This window comes from Symphalangus syndactylus, chromosome 13 (assembly GCF_028878055.3).
Source record: "Symphalangus syndactylus isolate Jambi chromosome 13, NHGRI_mSymSyn1-v2.1_pri, whole genome shotgun sequence".
NCBI lineage: Eukaryota > Metazoa > Chordata > Mammalia > Primates > Hylobatidae > Symphalangus > Symphalangus syndactylus.
In genome coordinates this window covers 96208422-96230499 of record NC_072435.2, presented here as the reverse complement: position 1 = coordinate 96230499, position 22078 = coordinate 96208422, and the positions used below count along the sequence as shown (strand labels likewise).

The 22078-nt window shown below is 39.6% G+C and overlaps 1 protein-coding gene across 4 annotated transcripts in view; it reads right to left on the bottom strand.

Annotated features, from left to right (window-relative positions):
• The window catches only part of ANO4 (anoctamin 4), a 394030-nt gene that overhangs the window by 320683 nt on the left and 51269 nt on the right, over positions 1-22078 (bottom strand). For 2 of the 4 annotated variants that reach the window (XM_055236695.2, XM_055236696.2), the window contains exon 1: positions 16868-17272. The exons of the other annotated variants lie outside the window; for them this stretch is intronic. The gene's annotated coding sequence lies outside the window, so the exon portion shown is untranslated. Of the gene's footprint in view, positions 1-16867; positions 17273-22078 lie in introns of those variants that run through there. 4 annotated transcript variants of the gene reach the window in all.

The following is a 22078-nucleotide window of genomic DNA, read 5'->3' as shown; positions in this document are numbered from 1 at the left end:
CATCAATTTTGCAGGGGAACTCTGAATCCTTATAAGCAGCCCAAAATCCTTCAAAAGTCAGGGTCCCACAAAAGGGGCACCTGGCTGGGATCCATAAAAAACTTTTACAAATGTCAGTCTCATTACATAACATCACCTGATTTACAAAAATATACTTATCTGAAACTGATAGCACTGCATCACTCAAGAATATCTTCCAAAGATAAGGTAACTAGCCTGACTCAAGTCTCCAGAACATTTTATAACCCTTTGCTAATGGAAAAAAAAGTATCTAGGCTTTAGAAAGCCCCTTCTCTTGATTTTAGCTAAAAGCAATTGGGTATGTGAGGTAATTTATAATTTTCAGCCGTATTTAATTCATTGACCCCACATTCCCAAGATCTATGATCTGTGAGTCCTTTTCTGTGACCCCCCAAATTATTCCTCTCCCATGTCAGTCCAACAAGGATGTTAATTTCTTGTATTATCAGGGCTTTGATTACTATTTCCTGAAAATTCTCAGGCTCCGAAATTGCTTAAAGCTAAATTTAGGTGTGGCTTCTATAAATTTTATTGCTCAAGAGTAGACAGCATTTACGTACTTCTGATTGACCCTATTTAACACATCCTCCCAGAGGCAATTTCAGGAATTCTCTGTTTAATCATGTCACACAATCCAGTGTGGCTCACAAGTATACAAATAATAAAAGTTTAGCCTGCAAAAATTCATGATGGTGCACTCATCATATTGACCATATGGACTGCTCTTGCTAAAGTGACCCTCCGTGGCTATTCTTCCCTCATCTCCCTTTAAAATATTGTATGTCTACAGTTAGTTATCTAATCTACACTTATCCATTTTACTTCCTATGCACACTTTCCTGTATCCTTCCAGTACCAGGTTCAAGACAGATCCATAGTTCTACCACCTCTCACCACCTCCAGAATCACTATCCTGGTCCATCTTCACCTCCCTTTCCGGACCTCTGCACCAGCCTTGTAACTGACCTACTTACACCCTGACTCCCTCTATTCTCCACACAGCAGCAGGCGAGATCCTTTTAAAGGCTGCCAGTCAAATAATGCTACTGCCGTATGCAAAATAATGCCCTGGCTCCCCATCTCATTCTGGATAAAATCTAAATACTTAAGCCACTGCCTCCACCACTCTGCTCTAGCCCTTTTGGCCTCCTCATTATTCCTTAACCATGCCAAGCACAGTCCCTTCTCAGGGCCTCTGCACTGGCTGTTCCCTCTGCTTGGACACCATTTCTCTTTTGGACACCATTTCCCTCTGCTTGGACACCATTTCCCTGGCTCATACCCTCCCTCCCTCCCCAGCTCAGGTCCTGATCAAACATCACCTTGCCCAGAGGACTATCCTGATCAGCATACTCCTAACCACCTTCCCTTTCCCTTTCATCCTGCTGTATTCTGCTTCGTCATATACCACTGCTTAACATATCAACTTACACATCACCTTATCAGGCTCTTCCCATTTGAATGGGATATCTTTGGGAGCAAGGAGCATATCTATCTTGCACACTGCGGCTTGCCTAGCATCCAGCACAAAACCTAGCATACAGGTGATTCTAATAAATAATTGTTGAATGAATAAATCTTACATAGGGGCTCTCTGTCATTCCTAATGTCACTGTCCTAGTTTAAGGGAAAAGAGTCTCTAACTGGGCACATTGTTATAATCTCCATACTAGTATCCCTGATGTTATACCCATACCCTCCTAATTTGCTCTCCATATGGCTACCAGAGTTACATAGTCTACAATCTGACCTTTTCTTGCTCACAATTTTCTCCAGTGCCTACAGAATATAGTACAACCTCTTGTGCATGTCATATAAAGCATTTGAGATCTGGCAGCTGCCTACTGGCTAAGCCTAATCTCCTAAGCCCCAGAGACTGAATAACTTGTAGCTGATTCATGCCCCAGTGCCGTTGCACTTGCTAGTTTCTCTGTCTGGAGAAGCCTCCCCTGATCTGCCCACCTGGTAGCAACTCATCTAAATGGTTTCAGTTCAGATGCTGCTTGCTCAGTAAAGCCTTCTTTGATTGCCCCAGGACAGCTTGAGGCTCTCCGACTCCATGTTCCAACTCTGCCTTACACATATTTTCATGAAAGCACATTACCTTTTTTTTTTTTTTTTTTTTTGAGACAGAATCTTGCTCTGTCGCCCAGGCTGGAGTGCAATGGGGCGATCTCTGCTGTTGCAATCTCAGCCTCCTGGGTTCAAGCAATTCTCCTGCCTCAGCCTCCAGAGTAGCTGGGATTACAGGTGCATGCCACCACACCCGGCTAATTTTTGTATTTTTAGTAGAGATGGGGTTTTGCCACGTTGGCCAGGCAGGTCTGGAACTCCTGGCCTCAAGTGATCCAGATCCACCTGCCTTGGCCTCCCAGAGTGTAAAGCACATTACCTTATATTATTATAATTCTTTGTTTTCATCATTTTTCATCATTTCATTCAATCTCTGAGTAAACAGCAAACTTTTCAATGAAAGGGATCATGTCTTATTAGTCTTCATATTTCTAACATTTGGTCTATAGTAAGTGTTCATTAAGTGCTCAATGAGCTAATTAATTAATAGTCAAATGAATTAATATAAGACAAAGATATGGAATACTTTGCAAAAGAATCTCAGCAATTGGTGCTTTGAATTTGTGGGTGTAAAAAACACTTATTAAATTCAATTGCAAATTTAAAACAAATATGTTTTTATAGTTAGATCAACAATTCGAAATATAGAGTCAGAAAAGATAAAAGAAAAAATGAATCAATCACATTTACTTATGCAAAGTTTCAATATTTTTCCCCGGGTAATCTATTTTACAGTGTCAAAGAAACACTTCCATTTCTTTTTCACTCCTCAATACTTCTGGAAATATGTGAAGACTAAACAAGTACTTGTAAACCATGGCAAATAATGTTTAAAAAAATACTGTGCCAAGATATATAGGAAGAATACTTTAAAACATTAACTAATGGAGATTCATAAAAGAAGATCTGAATAAATGGGAACATATATCCTGTGTGGGGACAGGTTGGGTCAGCATCATAAAAAATTCTCCCAAATTTTTGCAAACTATACATCTGGCAAAGGTCTATATCTAGCTTCTATAAGAAACTTAAACAAATTTACAAGTAAAACACCCCCATTAAAAAGTGGGCAAAGGACATGAACAGACACTTTTCAAAAGACATGCATGTGGCAACAATGATATGAAAAAAAGCTCAACATCACTGATCATTAGATAAATGCAAATCAAATAAGACACCATCTCACACCAGTCAGAACGGCTATTATTAAGAAGTCAAAAAATAAAGGATGCTTGTGAGGTTGTGGAGAAAAAGGAACGCTTATACACTGTTGATGGGAGTGTAAATCAGTTCAGACATTATGGAAGACAGTGTGGCGATTCCTCAAAGACCTAAAGACAGAAATACCATTCAATCCAGCAATCCCATTACTGGGTATATACCCAGAGGAATATAAATCATTCTACCATAAAGATACATGCACGTGAATGTTCACTGAATCACTATTCACAATAGTAAAGATATGAAATCAACCTAAATGCTTATCAATGACAGACTGGCTAAAGAAAATGTGGTACATATACACCACGGAATATTATGCAGCCATAAAAAGGAACAAGATCATGTCCTTTGCAGGGACATGGATGGACACGGATGGAGCTGGAAGCCATTATTCTCAGCAAACTAACGCAGGAACAGAAAACCAAACATCATGTATTCTCACTTATAAGTGGGAGCTGAATGATAAGAACTCATGGACACACTATGAGGAACAACACACACTGGGGCCTTTCAGGGCAGGGGTGGAGGGAAAGCATCAGGAAGAATAGCTAATGGATGCTGGGCTTAATACCCAGGTGATGGGTTGATCTGTGTCACAAACCACCCTGACACACATTTACCTGTGTAACAAACCCACACTTGTACTCCTGAACTTTAAAGTTAAAAAAAATTCTCCCTAGATTAAGCTATAAATTTAATTTAACCCTTTCCCCAAAACATGATTGTTTTTTAGAATGAGACAATTTCTAAAGTTTATTCAGAAAAATAAACATGTAGGAAGATCAAAAAAAATCCTGGAACAAAAGAGTAATAGGGGTGAGGCTAGCCATATCATATATTAAAATTCATAAAACTAGAGCGATTAACCAGTGTGGAACTGCAACAAACTGGAAGTCAAGAAAACGGAGCAGACTCTCCAAAAATAGTTCTAACTACATAAGGGGATTTCATAGATGATGATACCCTTCCATGTCACCCCTGCCTTGGCCCAAGTAAAAATCATCTTTCTCAAGAATCACCACCTAGCCAGCAAGGAAAAGACACATCGTGCATGAAATGTTTGGAGAGAACTAGGTAGTTGTTGGGGGAAAATAAAATGGAATTTCTATTTCATTACTAATCAAAAATAATTATGAATCAAATAAGTATGATTTTATTTACATAAAAATACAAAAGGAAATTGTGGAAGCATGAGTTTTCAGAGTTAGGTTAGGTTTTTCTGATTATTACACAAAACCCAGAAAGTACAAAAGAAACATGTGACAACTTTATATAAAAATTTATTATGCCTCAAATACCATAAACAATATCAAAGACAAATAAAAAAATAAGGGGAAACACTTGGTAAAAAAATCATAAGGAAATGTGAATTTTTCTAGTACATAAAGAGCTCCTGGCTGGGCACGGTGGCTTATGCCTGTAATCCCAGCACTTTGAGAGGCCAAGGCGGACAGATAAGAGGTCAGCAGTTCGAGACCAGCCTGACCAACATGGTGAAACCCCGTCTCTACTAAAAATGCAAAAATTAGATGGGCATGGTGGTGGGCGCCTGTAATCTCAGCTACTCAGGAGGCTGAGGCAGGAGAATCGCTTGAACCCGGGAGGTGGAGGTTGCAGTGAGCCGAGATCACGCCATGGCACTCCAGCCTGGGTGACAGGGCGAGACTCTGTCTCACAAAAAAAAAAAAAAAAAAAAAAAAAAAAAAAACCTCCTAAAAATCAAAATCAAAACTCAATATTTGAAAGTGGGACTGCAAAGGGCATGAACAAAGAGTTAGCTCATAGAAGAAGAAAATACAATACAAAGTAAACACATGAAAAGATGCTCAAATTAAACTATAAGATGCTACTTTTCACCCAGCAGATTAGCAAAGATCAAAATGTTTGCTAGTGGGCATAGGTGTGAGGAAACAGGCATTCTGATTCATTGCTGATGAGAGTGTAAACTGGCACACTTCTGTTAATGGTGATTCAGTAAGAGCCATCAGAATTTTTAAACTCGCATACCCTGTGAACCAGGCATTCCACTTTTAGAAATCTTTCCTACAAACTTACTGGCACCTAACTATTCTTCCTTAGCCTCCTGCCCCTGTTTATACAAATCACACTCTCCTGGCTATTCCCTCCAGGAAATTGCAAGCTGTAGCCTGTCTACACTACACACCACCTAAAAGGAGCCTTCATCCCTAAACCCTCCCGAATGGCAACAGAGAAAAAGAACATTGATCATATTTGCTGTTAGGCTGCTCCTTTTCTCCTCCACTTTACTTTTCTCTTTTCCTGACACAATATCACTTACTGTGACTAGTGGGTCCTCCTCCCAGGGACCTTGTGGCCACATGGTCCTCCAATTCCACTGTTTAGGTTCTGTGATACAGACTTAAAATCTAAGTAAATTCCAAATTATAATAACCATCTAAGAGACTGAATAAAAAAAAGTGAGATCCCTCCAAAAGGTTTACCCTAAAATCATTAATCACAAACAGGAAGAAGAAAGTGATTGCTACAAAGAGAATAAAATACCTAGGAATAGAGCTAGCAAGGGAAGTGAAGGACCACTTCAAGGAGAACTACAAGCCACTGCTCAAGGAAATAAGAGAGGACATAAACAAATGGATAGGAATAATCAATGCTCATGCTCATGGATAGGAAGAACCAGTATCATGAAAATGGCAATACTGCCCAAAGTAATTTACGGATTCAATACTATTACCATTAAACTACCATTGACATTCTTCACAAAATTAGAAAAAACTATTTTTTAAATTCATATGGAACCAAAAAAGAGCCCAAATAGCCAAGACAATCCCAAGCAAAAAGAATAAAGCTGGAGACATCACACTACCTGACTTCAAACTATACTACAATGCTACAGTAACCAAAACAGCATGGTACTGGTACAAAAACAGACAGACCAATGGAACAGAATAGAGAACTCAGAAATAAGACCACACCCCTACAACCATCTGATATCTGAAAAAACCTGACAAACACTAGCAATGGGGAAAGAATACCCTATTTCATAAATGGTGCTGGGAGAACTGGCTAGCCATATGCATAAAATTGAAAATGGACTCCTTCTTTACATCTTATACAAAAATTAACTCAAGATAGATTAAAGACTTAAATGCAAAACCCAAAACTATAAAAACCCTAGAAGAAAACCTAGGCAATACCATTCAGGACACAGGCATGGGCAAAATTTCATATGAAAATGCCAAAAGCAATTGTAATGAAAGCAAAAACTGACAAATGGGATCTAATTAAACTAAACTTCTGAAGAGCAAAAGAAACTATCATCAGAGCAAATAGACAACCTACAGAATGGGAGAAAATTTTTGCAATCTATCCATCTGACAAAGATCTGATCTCCAGAGTCTACAAGGAACTTAAACAAATTTACAAGAAAAAAAAAAAAAACCACTCAATTAAAAAGTGGGCAAAGGACATGAACAGATACTTTTCAAAAGAAGACATACATGTGGCCAACAAACATATGAAAAAAACTCAGCATCACTGATCATTAGATAAATGCAAATCAAAAACCACAATGAAATACCATCTCACGCCAGTCAGAAGGGTGATTACTAAAAAGTCAAGCAACAACAGATGCTGTCAAAGTTGTGGAGAAAATGGACGGCTTTTACATTGTTGGTGGGAGTGTAAATTACTTCAGCCATTGCAGAAGAGAGTGCAGCAATTCCTCAGAGACCTAGAACCAGAAATACCATTTGACCTACCAATCCCATTATTGGGTATATACCCAAAGAAATATGAATCATTTTATTATAAAGATACATGCATGCATTTGTTCATTGCAGCATTGTTCACAATAGCAAAGACATGGAACCAACCTAAATGCCCATCAAAGATAGACTGGCTAAAGGAAATGTGGTATATATATATACCATGGAATGCTATGCAGCCATAAAAAGGAACAAGACCATGTCCTTCTCAAGGACATGAATGGAGCTGGAAGCCATTATCCTCAGCAAACTAACACAGGAACAGAAAACCAAACACCATGTGTTCTCACTTATAAGTGGGAGCTCAATGATGAGAAAACATGGACACACTGTGGGGAACAACATACACTGGGGCCTGTCAGTGGGGGCAGGGAAAGTATCAGGAAGAACAGCTAATGGATGCTGGGCTTAATACACAGGTGGTGGGTTGATCTGGGCAGCAAACCACCCTGGCACACGTTTACCTATGTAACAGACCTGCACATCCTGCACATTACCACAGAACTTAAAAGTTGAAGAAAAAAAAAAAGCTCTGCTAAGGGAGAAAATACATATATACACACGAGAACATCTCTAAACCACTAACACCAGAGAGACAAGTAATGGTAATAACAGGTTAACAATTGTTAGATAACGCAATCGTCTTGCAGGCACTGTGCTAAGGGCTCTCCATGGACTATTTCATTTATCATTCATAACAACTCTGAGGTAGGGGTTATTAGTTAATCTCATTTTTATAATTGAGGACAATGATGTACAAGGAGACCAGCTCACTTGCCCAAGGTCCAAAGGTGAGTAAGTGGCAGAGTAAGGGTGGGTACATTGTCTGCCCCAGAGCCCAGGCACTCCAACACTAGGAGACACTTTCCTTTAAATCCTAATTATTTTAGAAGCAAGGTAGAAAGTATTGACTAAAGGCTTGCTTGCAGTAAAATGGAACATTGATGCTGAATTAAAGATCCCACAAAATATAGGATGGGAATGTTGGGAAATCCCTAAATATTGTTTTTTATCTCGAGGCACCATTTCCACTAACCGGCCCACTCAGATGTTCTATATTGGGCAGAATTTGTTTTTGTAAATGTTGTTTATTCACTGACATTTATCTCACTGGTTTTATCTTCCCTACCTCCCTTCCTCCCAAAGAGAAATTCCTTGCTCAATTTTTACATGTTCACTTTCTAATTCACTCCCATCTCTTCTCTGAATGAGCTCTGCTCATGGGCGATCCCACCGTTTCTCTGCTCCCGGGGTTGGAGTTCCCTATACTCCAAGCTCCCAACCTCTCAGAACACCCCAAACTGCTCCTCTCAGAGTCAAGTGAGAGACAGATCCATTTCCATCCCACGTTTCTCTAAATTCTGACAACCTTAGTCTTCAGAAAAATACTAATGAGCTTTGATGTCTGTAGTACTTTTCTTTAAATCAATTCAAGAACTAAATGCTTCATTATAACTTTTGTTCACAGTACTCCAATTATTTCAAAAACTGCTTTTATCTAGGAGGAAAAAAACCCTCAAGATGGTGGTTTATCATAGAATTGTCAGAAAGTGAATATAAAAATAGGCAGCTAAAAACAATGAGTGGAGAGAAGAAAATAACCTAAACATAATGCATAAGTTAAATAACTTTAAAGAGAACCAAATGTGAAGATAATAGCAGCCAAAGCATTCTTCATTTTTTTCCCTCCATAGCACTGATCACCATCTGACTTGCTTCGTATTTGCTAACGTGTTTGTCTGTCTCCCCCTCCCACTCTGACCAGAATGTTAGCTCCATGAAGGCAGGAAGTTGACTGTTTTGTCCACTGCTGTTTCTTGTCCCTGAAACATAGTACGTGATCGATAAGTACTTGTGGAGTGAGCAAATGAATGAATAAATGAATGAATGAATGCAGCTTCTTTTCTACCACATCATCTCACTCCACAAGCAAAATTTATTTGCTTTCATGCTCTCGTCAAGATATCCAGAGATTTTCCTCCAAATTCTTCAATCTTTTTAGATTAATTTCAAGGTGGAGAGTCATCTGGTCAGATCTAATTATAAGATGCAGAAAACCTACCAACTTACCATTCCCTAAGAATATGTTCACTCATTCTTTTAGGAAAAAGAAAGGAGGGACAAGGCAAGCAGAAATCATATTTTGATGATGAATTGAATCTATTACAGACAGAATTTTCCAAGCCACTTTTTCACCTACATGAAACAAACTTACACACGCATATCTCACTGGTTCATAAAACAACTGTATTCCTTGTAAATAGCATGAAGTTAATTGTCAAACAAAAAAATACCTAAATTTTTACAGTAGAAATACAGCACCAAAGACCCAGGGGGTTTTCCACACGCTGGACAGTTTGTTAACAAGCACCTCAGTGATCTCAATGCTAAACTCCCTTCAGGTCTAAACTGATTGATTTAAGTTAGACTTCCTGGCTTCATTTCCTTGTGATGACTTTGAATGGCAAAGTGTACCCTCAAGGGCAAAAGGGATGGGTGAGAAAAAAACGTGTTACGCAGTTATGTACTGCGCAACTGCTCTCCTTCCCTGCGGAATACAGACTTTTGATTTAATTAAACCTGAGGAGAGATTCCAAACAAATTTCCATTTGGCATTTTCCAGACCCTATTAACTATCCTCCAACTTTCAAAAATAATAAACAGCATTTAGAATTTCTGATACCATTCCCGTCTTCCCATGCAAGGTTCCTCATCTTTCCTTGCATTTTCCACCTTCCCTCCACCCCGCCCCCCAGCCCCTGTTCTATCAAAGTCACCTGATTGCTGACACAACCATCATAACTTTAAGTTCCTTCTCAAGCTAGCCCCTCTGTCTAGAATGCCCTTTCTACTCCCTGCCTTATCTGCAAGTATACAGCTGACTACAATCTCTGTTTGTAGCAGTCCGCCTCATTACCAGTCACTGACACATGGGACAAACCCTCACTAGTTTGTGGCTTTCTGGAGGACAGGAATTGTGCTTTTTTTAAAAAAAAAAATCTTTCATTCTTTGGTACTTAATGCAATGCTTTGCTTATAGAAGACACTTAATACATTTTCATTGTTTACTTTACTGAAACCCATTTGAAAGCAGAAACATTTCCTGGGGGTTTGAATAGAATTTCTAATGGACTACATCAGGATGTCTGCCAATCTCTTTATCCTTCTCAGTATAATTCATCGTCACATTGGTTTGAAAAATTAAACTCTCCACATAGAGCAGTAGCTGCCAATGACAGCACCATAGGTTTTAGATGGTGATTCCCATCTGTTTGTTCAAGGATTATTGGTTATCTGCTCTACAGCAGTCACTAAACCAAGACTTGAGGTACAGAACATATAGTCCCTGCCCTCAAGAAACAAAAAAGTCTGTTTGAGAGAGAGAGAGAGACAAGTAGACAAACAGTCTGTAAGGTCCTGAGGGATACAGAACAACAGAGATAGTTGGGCAAAAGAAGTCAATAAGGATGACAAGTGTCAAAACACTTCCAAGGGAGATGACATCGAATTTGCTTTGCAAGTTTAGTCTGAAGAGAGAAAAGGAAATAGCATGTGCAAAGGCACTGAGGCAAGTGAAAGCACTGTAAATTTCTGAGTGTTGCAAATGGTTTTGGTACTCCTAGAGCATTCCATGGAACTTCAGAACCAGACATAGAACAAGGAAGCAAGGGCTGTATACTGTTATGGGCCTGATATGCAAGGCCAAGGAGTGTGGTATTTAATCTGTGATTTGTTCCATGGATACTGTGCTATCCAGGCTGTCAGTTTAAGATTCTAGGAAACAGGTAAGTTTTATCAAAGACACGAATTGTCATTTCATGAATCAACAATAGTGCAAATAAGTTTAGCTAATTTGTCCCTTCTGTTCAGTCAGGTCACAAAATCAGAAGCTAAAAATAATATCTTCGAAAATTGGAAGATACATGTCACAATGACAGCAAAGGTGCCCTTCTATAAAAAGAATTTTTCAATGGAATAACCACAGGGAAAAAAATCTGCCCAAGCAAACTATTTTTCAACCAGATTCTTTGAGAAATTGTGAATCAGTAAATAGAACACTGGCTGACAATGAAAAGACAACCAACTCCATGAAGTGTAAGTAGACTCTGAACTCCTCAAGAGGAGTGGATGTGTCTGGCTGTCTCACCACTAGATCTCTACTGCTTGGCATTAGGGTGGACACAATAGGTGCTCAGTTAGTAACAGGTAAATGAGTGAATGGATGAAAGAATTAATTCACAAACATCACCCCCTCTATACAGAAGTCAATGATCATTTAAATAGTTTAAGCAAAGGGGAAAAACTATGCATAGTTTTTGTAAAATTCTTTTTTTTTTTTTTTTTTTTTTTTTTTGAGACGGAGTCTCGCTCTGTCGCCCAGGCTGGAGTGCAGTGGCGCAATCTCGGCTCACTGCAAGCTCCGCCTCCTGGGTTCACGCCATTCTCCTGCCTCAGCCTCTCCGAGTAGCTGGGACTATAGGCGCCCGCCACCACGCCCGGCTAACTTTTTGTATTTTTAGTAGAGACGGGGTTTCACCGTGGTCTCGATCTCCTGACCTCGTGATCCGCCCGCCTCGGCCTCCCAAAGTGCTGGGATTATAAGCATGAGCCACCGCGCCCGGCCCAGCTTTTGTAAAATTCTTTAAATGTTTATAGGAAAAGGAGAAATTCAACATAAAAATGCATTTCCACACAAGCATAAACAAATTACCATAAACATTTGCTTGATATGACTCACTCTGACTGGTACAGCCACATAATTCTGCATGAAATGAACCCAGAAATAATGGACACCAGTGAGATAGATGCCACAAAGCAGATCTGTGAACAATGAATGGCACAGTGTCAGCTGTGTATCATGGAAGGGGCCCCACACTGGGAATGGAGCAGGGTTCTGAGTAAATGAATGCACCTTACACTAAAGTCATCCTGCCCAGGTGCTATGTGAGTCTCCAGCCCTGGGGAAGTCACATCACTTCCTTAACTTCTGTGGAATGAGAGGATTAGGTAAGTTGTTCCTTAAGGTCCCTTTTTTTTTTTTTTTTTTTTTTTTTTTGAGACGGAGTCTTGCTCTGTTGCCAGGCTGGAGTGCAATGATGCAATCTTGGCTCATTGCAACCTCCGCCTCCTGGGTTCAAGTGATTCTCTTACCTCAGCCTCCCGAGTAGCTGGGATTACAGGCGCGCTCCACCATGCCCAGCTAATTTTTGTATTTTTCGTAAGACAGGGTTTCACCATGTTGGCCAGGATGGTCTCGATCTCTTGACCTCATGATCTGCCCACCTCGGCCTCCCAAAGTGCTGGGATTTACAGGCATGAGCCACCACGCCTGGCCAAGGTCCTTTTTGATAATCACAAGAGACTTTCCAAAATGTGCCAAGATAAGCAGACAGTCATCATATACATATTCGCCCTGTTCGTGAAGGGTACCATGATCACACTTTTCTGAGTAACACTGATGCTCATGTCACTGTCACAGTTCTGGGGGCTTTGCAGGGTCAAAGGAAGGTACAGCCTACTCCCTCCAGGAATGTCTAATATGGGTCAATTGTCTTAGAAATAATCATTCATCTAGTAGCAAATAGAAGTGAATTAATACTTCACAATTTTTAATGGCTGGGTTACAGTCCTCTGGATTATCTGGTCCAAGCTTCATGTAACAGATACAGAATTTGAGTCACACAGCCAGTTAGTGGTGGGGGCTGAACTGGAATTCAAGGGGCTTGAAGATATCTCTCTGTGACTGGCTGTGGTCTCTGATGGTCTCCAGACACTCATTCCTTCTCTGACACTCACAGCAGGCCCCCCATGGGGGATCAACAGGAAAGATGTAAGTAACTGAATTCCTACTGTATTACATTATGTCTGCTTTCTATAAGAATGGCTGCTGGCTCACACACACCAAATGGTCAGTCGGCAGATGCCTAATTAAGGGTTAAAGATTTCTATTAGAGAAAAAGCCCACAAAACCTGTCATTATGTGTTTTTACATTTCTTCGCTCTTCAGACTTAAGAGCAAACAGCCTGACTGGAGAATTAAATGCTAAACATAGGAAGAATGTTCCCCTTTCGTCTTGCATTATTTTGGGGCTGTGATTTGGTTCTCCTCCAAAATTCTGCCATCTCCCTCTCACTCCTAAGAAGTATAACTTGCAACATAAACATTTATGACAGTCTGGATAGATTATTATGCTACTGAGGACATGTTTCTTTCCCTGCAAAACTGATCTAGTAATGACAGTCCTAAATGAATTTAGTAGGGAGGCACAGATCAAAAATACAGTATTCAACACAGCTCATGAAGCATTTCTCCTATTTTATACAATCTGCCTGAGTTGCCAATTGAATTGCAAGTTCCTTTCAAAGTAGATTACCAGAGCTGGTGCTAGAAGTAGTTCTGAATCTCTGCTGAAGAACAGTCTTCCCTCTAAGAAGCCTCATGTGGGAGTCGCACATAACTCTTTGTACTCTGTAAAAGGGGCTCAAAGAGATGGTAAAAGGGGCTCAAAGTGATGGTAAAAGGGATTATATTGGCTAAATAATATTGGGAAAAGCAACATAAAAATTCAGCCAACATCCTAATCATATGGTTCATTCAGTTACCAAAGAAAGGCTGTATCACATAATCAAATGATTTTACTTTTATAACACCCATAAACTCCCCCTCTTAACACAAAGACCTTTTAGACAGTAAACATATCAAGGTTTGAGCGAAGTCCAACCTAGATAGATCCAGAATGTCATTAATTAAAATGCAAAATGGATTCTATTTCTGGTCCTGGTAATCAACTATGAAAACAGTTTCGATGACAAGAATACCTGCAGAAGTATGAGGTTATATTTATACTAACAGAAACAATTTCTTTCCTCAGTCACATGATTATGGTTTCAACATTTGGAGTTTGGTTACTAAAAGAAAAGCTGTAATCAACTCTTCATTAATTGTTGTACATTTTTCACTGACTGAGTTTGTCTGTGTACATGTAGGCATGTTCACATATATAAAATGGCAAAAGGGAAGAAGAGAGAAAGCAGAAGGCAAGAGGACTTTAAAATGGAGACTTGGTTCATAATTTAAGCTGAAAGTTTCAAATTAAACCACCACCAAAAGAAACAGTGAAAGCACAGTTTTGATGATAGTCGTAATTAAAGAGTGTAAAAAAAAAAAAAGAATAACTGCATCTACACCAATCTAGGTGTTTCCAGACCCATTTTAAATAACTTCAACTTGCTAAGCCTGCAAGCAAAATCAGTTGCAAGGCATAGCAGCAAAATAAATAGACACAAAATGTTGCAGTGACTTCATCACACCAAGAGGCTACAGGCTTCGCTCAGCACAGCTTTTATCAATTTTTCCTGCAGTAGTTTTCTATGCTGCTTTCAGAGACCCTGAAAAGGAATTAACATGACACCATGCTGTGAGACAAGGAAATGCTGAAGAATGCACTCTCCCAATTCAAAGAAATTCTTAAAGGCATTATCTGTAAGTGGGGTCTAGGAAGTGGGGAAATCCTTACCAAAAAAAAAAAAAAAAAATAGCCAGTTAAAGCAATATCTGAGGAATTTTCCTTCTGTTCTCTAAATGGGCACGCTACAACTATTTTTTTAAGTATATACAATTGACACAGTACAAACAACAGTACATTTGTGTACATGCTTATATGTGTGTGTGTGTGTATATATATATATACACATATATAAACAATTGCACATATATATACAATTCTGATTCCATAGGTAAACAATCTGTTTAGCAAAATAAAGGAAACCTAAATAATGTTTTTTCTCAAGGCTAAAGTTGCTACTAATTAAAATGAAATATGTTCTAAATGATTCTGAAATTGCCTGCAGTGAGAAATACTGAGTCTATTTCCATGACACCCAAGCTGATTCTAACTCTTTCCATCTTAATGAGTATCTTCAGTTGAGTTGCCAGGCACTATATAACATCCTTTCAATTAGAAAAAGAGAAAAAGAGAAAAAAAGATTAAGCAAAGTAAGAACATACAATTAAGGATGAAAGTAAACAGCTAAACATTAAAGAATTAAAGAGGAAGCAGAGTCTGACAGTCAAATTACAATACAGTATTGCCGCGAACCACAATCAAGTGTAGGGAAGAGTAGGTATTAGAACAGCTAAGCCAAGCAATGCTGACATTTTAAAAATTGTTTTGAATTTTTTTTTTTGCTGTTAACCTCTGTGCTGGTTTTACTCTTGAACAGGGCTAACATGTAAACATCTACAAGTTCTTGTTTTTTATTTAAATGTATGCTTTTACATATGCAAGGAACTCTTCACTGAAATAAGAAACAAAAACAGAACAACAACAAACGCATCTACTTTGGACCCAGAGAAGAGGGTAAAGGCATATGTCTGATGTCATCACCACTATTTTAAGAAAAATCCACATGAACAGTGGACATGAAAGTAGTGAAAATGAGCAAGACAGTTAGGGAACTTTACATTCCAAACTCCCAAAGAGCAGTAGGAGAGACTGGAAATTTTACCCCACATTTTCTCCCCTCACTTATCACAAAAAATCACATTGTATTAGTTCAGTATCGTATGAATCAGAGACACAGTCCCTTATGAATCAGACACTGAATTACATTTGGCAAGAACCCTCTCTAGAGTGAAATGGACCAGAATGGGAAAACCTACACAAATAAGATAACCCACCTCCGGTCAAAGACTTGAAAATAACTAAATAGAATTACAACTGCGAAGCTATTCTTTGGAATGATGCTTTGACCAAAATAGTTCGACACACCTGCTACCAAAAAAAAAAAAAAAAATACCTGTTAAGAGAGACTCCTGCAATGCACAGGAGTGAAACTACTAAAATGTTCTTGGTTTCCTTTGGGCGTCAAGAAGTCGCCAGTAATAGACTTGAAGTTGTGGTGCTCTTTGCAGCAAACCTCAGGAGACCAGGTGAAAAATTAGAGCACTATTGTAAGAGTAATGCCCCTGGAATAAAAAATCTGCCACATCCATAGTCTTAATCAGAAACCTGCTTATGTTCTCCTAGAAAATTCTAACCATTCTAATAACCTCAAAGTATTTTATCTCCTAGCAGGAGGACAAAACTATGTTGTCAACTCAAAAATGTTCCTGTCATCACTGCCCTACCACTCTCTGAAGAGCCTGCAAAATATGGTTTGCAGAACTGGGTACCCTGAGACTCGGAAGGGAAAGAAGCAATGAGGTCATGCAGTCTACTCCGTCTGCCAGCACAGGATTCCTCCTGCTGAGAATGTTCCTGTCCAAGTTGTAAACCCCACAAGATATAGGGTCATCCTGGACCCACACGGGCAGGTGCACAAAGCACAGCTGCCTACAGCAGACTCAACATAACTCACACGTGTGTGCTCATCTTTACCCAGAAAGATGGAAGAGTTTGCTATGGGGGCAGGTCACCCCCAGCCCTTCTGATTCTGAGTGAGTGCCCCCCCGCACACTGAGGATTCATCCTGCCCAAATTTGTCAGTCATCCTCCACAGATTCCCTGCACGCTGCTGCAGTTTACCATCGTGAACACATTTCCCCGGCTGCTGCTTCAAGGACAAAGACAGAGCACTTATATTCGTATCACAGCAGAAGAGCTCACGTTTATGGAAAAAAGATAAAAAGACAAACACTCCAGGCAAATGACCCCTGGCATTTTTGAAGCTGGATCATCCCAGACAAGATCCATGAAAACAGAGGAAATGCAGAAGGAAGGTCACTAAGCTTAGCTGGAAAGAGGGGGAACGAACGGTTCAGTTCACTGCAGCAACAGAGCAGCTCATTCAATGTAAGCACTTACCATAAAAATAGAAAGAGTCAACAGAAGGAGAAGGGATCCTTCCTCAATGCCTTGGTGTCTTGGGCAGAAAGAAATCCACTGTGAACCTCCAGGCTCCAGTCGGGAGGAGGCCAGCAAAGTGATGACAGGCAATAAAACCACCACACACAAGTCCTTTTCAGCCTCCCCTCGGGCCGTATGCAGTTGTTTGTGCTGTAAAAACCCTGAGAAGTCTGGAACAGGACTCTCCCGAGAGCGAGCCGGAGTGAAAGCAGCCTGGTGGATTTCACCACCGTCTCAGAGCATCACGCCCAGGACTGGTCCTCCCCCTCCCCAGGTGCAGGGGAGGCATGGTCGGGGGAGGGTGGGCACTAGGCTGGGCTAGGAAAAGCGAGAAGAGGGATGAAAAGGAGTCTCTTTAGAGTGGAAGGAACTGCCGGAGAGAACATCAGTATTCCATATCAGTTATTGCCAGCGACCAATCAGCCCAGCCAGGGGGCCGTGTCAGTGTGACAAGAGAGCAGCAGATGACAGCCAGTTCTGAGAGTGGCAGGACAACCCCCTGCCTGGAAGAGAAATTTGGGAGGATTGGCAACTTACCCTCTCCACTGCTGCTGTTAATGTTTGCTTGTATTTAACAAAGATCTAAAGCCCCATAGTTACACTAGCCATGCAGGAAGTTTTTGAGGCATCCCACAGCATCTCTGCAAGAAGCCAGACTTGAAGTCCCCTAAATGATGTCTGATGGCATGTCACAGTCCAGACAGCCCTACTGATGTGCCTTCAAGGGGTCATCATGAGTACAGTAATGGCGCTTTGGACCTAAGCTTCTTTATGCCCAAAGTGCAGGATAAGATGACTAGGGACCCGGCTTTCTATTTCAGAAGTGAAAAATTTAAGACAGAGAAGGGTCAAAGGTCTCTCCAGGAATTTGACTGTCAATCTTCATTAGTTTTCTTGTATAATATAGGTATAGAAATATTGTTAGAGGTGAGTTTCTGAAGATAGTTAACATATCCCTTTTAGAGCTCTTAAATCACCTATAAGACAAAATATGTGTTTGGGATAAACAATAATAACAATTCATAAGCACACTGAAAATTGAGAAACTCTGACACTAACAGAAGGAGCAAAGGAGCAAATCTCTTGGTGATAAATGAAGGATGCATGGAGGACTCTAAACTTTTCCTACTTCCCTTTTCCCCTATTCTATTTTAATATTGAACTTTTAAACTTTGTCCATATATATTAATTAATTTGTATTTGGTTGTGATGATTACATCATACAGGGATGTAGTTTCTGAAGTTAAATGCCAGTTTAATTGGACTCCACGGTAAAACTTCAGAACTTTTTGTAAGATAGGGAGATTGTCTTGGGCCACCTTTTTATCACTGCAGAAAAGATAACTCCCTTTAGCCAGTCAAGAGTTAACAGGAATATACAAATGCCCTCGGGTTTTGTTTTTCTATATTTTTGTGGGTTTTTTTTTCCAGGTGACTTACATGATGTAGAGTTTTTAATTTTAGTTGTCTGTTTTTACCTAGAAGTTGGAATACCATTTGCACATTTTGCTGTGATCTCTACCCGTAGGCAAGCTGACTTTGGGGAGCCTGAATACCACAGCTTAAAAGGAAGGGCTGGGCTCCAAGGAAGCAGATAACTCAGCACCAAAATGAGTCACAGCAGAAGGCCATAAAAAATGTTCCACATCAAAGATGAACATAATAAAGTGAAATTTTTTAAACGAAGAAGAAAGGATAGTTTGCCAGGGAAGTCCTTGTAAATTATATAAGGAAAACCTGGGAGACTTCGATTCTCAAATGCTGTTTTGTTATTCTCCTCAGTTCAACTCAAATCAGCAAACATTTGAAGAACATCAGTTATGCATCAGGGCTACAGAGATGAGTCTTTGCCTTCAAGAAGTTTACAGTCTCATGGACAAATTTAAATCTTCTTCTTGAAATTTCAACACTATGATTCTTGCCAAGACAGAAAATGTTCTACTATTTTAATGTTCTTCAGATTAAACCAATCCATGAGGCTGGACTTTAGCCTCAAAGCTCTGAATTAGCGTAGTTAGATGTTTGTCATAACCGAAGCCATTCAGGAAATATAAATGCACAAATAATTTTTGAAATCTAATTAATATATGAGAACGTTCTTTAACTGAATGTTTGTTTTTATCTGCATTAACAGCTTCTGACACCGTAAAAGAATGGGCAGCATATCAAAGAATATACTTAATAAGGGAATATTATTTAAAGCTCCTAAATGAATTGAGATTAATACTGTTGATGAAACGGGTTCATACCTTGAATACACAGCATTATAATGATGCATGAAAAGGATAATACTGCAGAAATACAAATTATCTAGTGGATTAAGTAACTGCACATCTATATGACAATTGATCAATAAAAATAGGTATTCCAGTTATTAACTCAAACGCCATTAATTTTTAAAGTTTGGTCTCTTTATTCCTCTCTACTAAAAAAATGACAGAAAATGCCTCCCATTTCAGATAGCAACAACATTAATTTTTGTAATGTACAGATTGTTTATACAAGTCAATTAAACTTGGGATGATATCAGCGATTGTGTCTTGTTCACTGGTGTAGAACTGGTGTAGTGCTTAACATATAATAGGTTCTCAATGAGTATTTGTTGGATGGCCATTTGAATGGCCAAAAGAATCTGACTAAAATTCCACAACAGCATGATTTAATGCCTTTTTCCTGACTGCAAGATAAACTGAATTATGTACCTATATCTGCCACTTATTTAAAAAGAAAAAAGATAGCTTTTTCAGGAACTTTGTTTCACAGAAGCTTGTTGACAGAGCTTTCTAAAGGCTAAAAGACAAGGATTCTTCAAGCTCAGTCTTTGAACACCAGGGTAGACACAGTTCATGGGAAGTGGATTCTACGTTCTGTAACTAGCCTAAGGAGAAAAAGTGAAAACATGCCTATTTTCCAGACCACCAAGAGGGTAAGTGGCCACATAATTCCCTTTTTGACATCAGAATCTTTTAACGGAGGTATGAGAATTGGGACTTTTAAATAACTTTCTGCCAATTAATGGTTTTGAAAACTAAGTTATAATCTACATAAGGAAAAGTCTGTGTCTCTTCCATCTAACTTCTGAAAGCCAGCGTCTAAAATAACTAAACCCCACCATGTGCCAGAGTTGACTCCTATGGCTCCACCTATCTTTCCGGGCCTTTGCAGCACCCATAGTGTAAGTATTATGTATACTGGGGCACCTGGGGCTCAGGGAGGCTGAAAATGCTCACCCAAGTGGCAAAGACCATGTAGGAACAACTGGAAGAGCCTCAGAGCTTCCTTTTATATGGAGACACTGATTTGAACATAGGAGAGGGTCCCCCAAGAATGTTTTTAAACTAAATGTATGAGACAATAAGGGACCCTTCCCACCATGTTACATGAATTTGGATGAGGTGGGAATGATACAAGTCCAAGTCGAAGCAGAAACTCTTCTTTTACCTCAGAGATTAAAAGTAAACCTTTTATGCAACAAAAAAAATGAATTCCTAATGCTTATAAATTAAAGAGAAAATAATTTGTATTTGTTGATTTATGTTTCTCAACTGATCCTACAATTATGTTTCTCAACTCTGACCCTACAATTAGCTTTTTTTTTTTTTTTTTTTTTTTTTTTTGAGACAGAGTCTCATTCTGTCATCCAGGTTGGAGTGCAGTGGTGCAATCACGGCTCACTGCAACCTCCGCCTCCCGGGTTTAAGCAATGCTCCTGCCTCAGCCTCCCGAGTAACTGGGACCACAGGTGCATGCCACCACACCCAGTGGGACCACAGCTGCATGCCACCACACCCGGCTAATTTTCTGTATTTTAGTAGAGACAGGGTTTCACCATGTTGCCCAGGCTAGTCTCGAACTCCTGAGCTCAAGCAATCCACCCGCCTCGGCCTCCCAAAGTTCTAGGATTACAGGCATGAACCACCGCATCCAGCCTCAAATTACATTTTAAGGCCAAGAGGAGTAGTCCTTAATTACTAGAATAATACTATAGAGGGAAAGAATATTCTAGAAAAGTATGGGACTGATGCACACATTAAAGTATGGTCCCTTACTAAATTCTAAAATCCTAATTATCCTTCAGCATTCAGCAGGAGACCTGAAATGGAGAGAGGATAGGTTGAACTGCTAATGTTTCCCTATCAGAGGTCACTGGCTGCTAATAATTTCCCCAAAGTGCCAAAGTGCTTAGTAGGCGGGCTTTCAAATAGCAACAACCATTCCAAATAGTAGGTATCTGCCACACATAAATATAATCAGAGCACCCAAGTCTTCAAAAATTTGTTTGCAGAGTCAGCATTCCTTAGCCTGAAGAATCCTATGGGATCATCAAAATCAAATCATACAGAAAGAATCCACAAGATCACAGACCTATAATTTTTTCTTTTTTTTTCTGAAGATAGAAAAATAAATCAGTGGCTGACTTAAATAGTCAGGGAGAATTAGGCTGAGTCTGGTGAAGCCAAAATAAGAAGTATGTGTGTGTGCACCAATGTTAGAAAATTAGCGTGTGCATTTAAAATCCAACTGGAGTGTCTCCACATCCAATCAGTACTTAAGTCTTACCAATGTTACCTCTATACTTCTCCTCAACACAGAATTAGGGGCTGCAACCAATTCTTTCTCCTAAACCATTATAATGGCTTCTAAACTCTCCTTGGTTCCAATCTGACCTACCTTAGCCATTAGAATTTTCTTTCTAAAATGCAACAAATATAATCATGCCATCCCCTTGCCAACAGGTCTGGGATGATCAGGCCAAATACAGCCACTCCTGCACCTGACATTCAAAGCCCTCTGCAACCTGACTTCAGTCTACATTTCCAGCATCATTTCCCACCATTACTTCCTATATATCTCATGCCTTGGTTACACCTGTTGCTATTCCCCACAGACACTGTATTCTTCTATTGCCATAATCCTTTTTTCCTAGAATAGCCTTCCTGCTTCTCTCCCTGGAGAATCCCTCCCCACCACTATCATTCATCCTTCAAGGCCCAGTTCAATGCCATCTTCATGGTGAGGCCATCCTCAAATTCCCCAAAGTGACTTATTTAATCGCTTCTTCCTGTTTCCATAGTGTTTTTTCTAGTCTTTTTATCAAATACAAATAGCAGATAACAGTGTGCTAAATTAGTACCTTTTAACCTATTTAAGTGGGACCCTTTGATATTT